Raw genomic sequence first — 2,470 nt, forward strand, 5'->3', positions numbered from 1 at the left:
CCCCACCGTAAATCAGGGGTGTTCTACCGTAAAGTTTTAGCTCCACCGTAACTTACGGTGGCACCGTAAGTTACGGTGGCCCCTGCATTCCACCTTTCCATTTTTGCCGTTATTTGACACGAAAACTTTCGTATCTTTCAAAACGCTTATCCGTTTGACCCACCGTTTCTTCCCATGTGATTGTAATTTGAACCCCCATCATGTGGAGTTAAAATCCAACATCCGGATTAACAAAATTTAAGACTTTCAAGTCTTCGGCTTATTACCCCTTTTCACCGAATTTTGACCCGTTCGTGATTTTATCAAACAACATGATTGTTTGATCCCGATTTCACATGAACCTTATAATTTCAATGTTGTCTATCATATTAGGTTTAATTCACAAGTTTAGGTATGATCTTAAACCCGTTTATACTTCAAGGATTGTTTTGACCCGTTACGGTATTTAAGCACTTTCGAGCCTAAAATCACTTCTATTGCTTCTAGCATTCCTTCACCACATTTCTTATCCTATAATCTCCTACCACAACTGTATTTATGGTGGATATAATGTGGTGATCTATGAAAACCAAATTTTTACCTATCGAATCATTATTTTACGGCAAAACTCAAATAGTGCCATTTGACTAATGTATTAGTTCTTTCAGCTTCTATACTTATTCTAAGTATCTAACTAATCATAAAACTCGTTTCCAAGCAACCTTTAAGGGTTGTTTGCTAAGTTTAACTTATAAGGGCGTTTTGGTCCATCTTGGCCCTTCATTAACGATAAGAGATTACTGTAACATGTTTGACCCATAAGCCCCCTTTTCAACTATGATTTTATTTGAAAGGTCAATAGGCCTTTCAAACGTAATGACCATCGTTTGTAACATTCGGTTTACCTATTTAAGTAACCAAAAATCTATCTTAGACTTCGATTAACTCTCATTAAACCTTACGTTTAAATGAGAGTTATCCTATTATGCGTACCTGGCTCAGATCATTATACTGACCCATTTAATACCTTGCCTCAATAGCCGCTAAGTAATAGTGATGTAAATATCCACTCGATAATTATTTCTGTAATTATACAACTCAACAAAGCATTAGTCGATATTGTCAAAAAGTGATAATTTTCACTTTATGATCCGTTTGGTCTAAATGACCGATTATATTGGCGAGATGAAGCTTATTGCCATCTCGTCTACCGTCTACACGACTCGCTCCGGTGTACACCGTACGGTTGTTTTAATTATAAATCGCCTCTTAATACTTTTTGGCCTATTAAGGCTTACGAAATACGTATCTTTCAAAACCAACAATTATTGTCAACAAGTGACCAATTTATAATTTCACCCTTATTGGTTATCTTGTTCCGTATAACTACACGCCGGAACACCATGTCTCAAATTTCCATTTGTCTTATTCGTAATTCATACGACAAAAGAACATTCTAAAATATATGACTAGTGTAAGCCATACTTACCTTGCATCCAAGCAACGTTTTCTTTTCGTACTTGCTCCATTTGACCCGCTTCCTCCCAAGCCTTCATCTAGCTTGTCAAGAGTCAAACTATCATCATAATTCGTAAGACGGTTAGTTTAGTCATTATTAGCTACGACTATTCCATCTTACAAATTTTTGTGTCGAATCTACCATTCGACTTCATTATTGGTTAGTTTAACTTTCTCAAAGTTAACTATCGTTGTTCATATAGTATGCATGATTAAGGCAAATCAACATTATGATTAGAACCCGTTTTATCCCATATCTCATGTAATTAGTCAAGCTTGCCAATTACGCGTTTCACTTGAATTTCAGCACTTTACTTCTCATTTAGACATTTTAACAAACACCTAATGGGCATAATTCTACACATTTGCTAACTAGTTCATAACTAGTCATTTTTACCAAGATTAACATCAAAATTCAACCACTATCACTTATAATCAAATACTCAAACTTGCAAATTGTTTAAGTATTTCATGATTACTTAACATGCATGATGATTCTAATCATAATCATATCATCAAATCCATCTTATGACTAATACCCACTTAGCCTAGTGTGAGAATTCATTCAATCATTCAATTCCTATCATGTTATGCATGATTTCACTTAGGGTTTTGTTACTAAACATGTATACACCACTAATTCAGTTCTAATTTCTACGATTTACACCAAAATCGCATATAGTGATGTTCATTCAATTTTTACAACTTCATGTAACAACACAATTTTACATACCTCTTGATCCCCTTGACTTGGTGATCATTTGTATGTATTCATGCCTTTGATTCGAGCCCGATTTGGCATTCAATTTGGTTGATTTTGTGAAACTAGGGTTTTTGGTTCTTGGAGAACCTTCTGGTCGATCAGAACACGCACACAATGTGTGTGTGTGTATTTTTTTTTTCTTGTTTTAATAAAACAAGTTTCCCACTTGTCCATTTTAGTCCCTCATGTTTTATTTTGATCAAATGAAGC

The 2,470-nt window shown here is 34.9% G+C and overlaps 1 long non-coding RNA gene across 1 annotated transcript; it reads right to left on the minus strand.

Annotated features, from left to right (window-relative positions):
- Positions 1-1,468: 1,468 nt before the first annotated feature.
- Positions 1,469-2,260, minus strand: LOC110910642. Its single transcript, XR_002576355.1, has 2 exons — positions 2,231-2,260; positions 1,469-1,555 (listed from the first exon to the last, which is right to left on the minus strand). It is a non-coding gene; the product is annotated as an uncharacterized LOC110910642 (long non-coding RNA).
- Positions 2,261-2,470: the final 210 nt, after the last annotated feature.

Source organism: Helianthus annuus, chromosome 15, assembly GCF_002127325.2.
Source record: "Helianthus annuus cultivar XRQ/B chromosome 15, HanXRQr2.0-SUNRISE, whole genome shotgun sequence".
Classification (NCBI taxonomy): domain Eukaryota; kingdom Viridiplantae; phylum Streptophyta; class Magnoliopsida; order Asterales; family Asteraceae; genus Helianthus; species Helianthus annuus.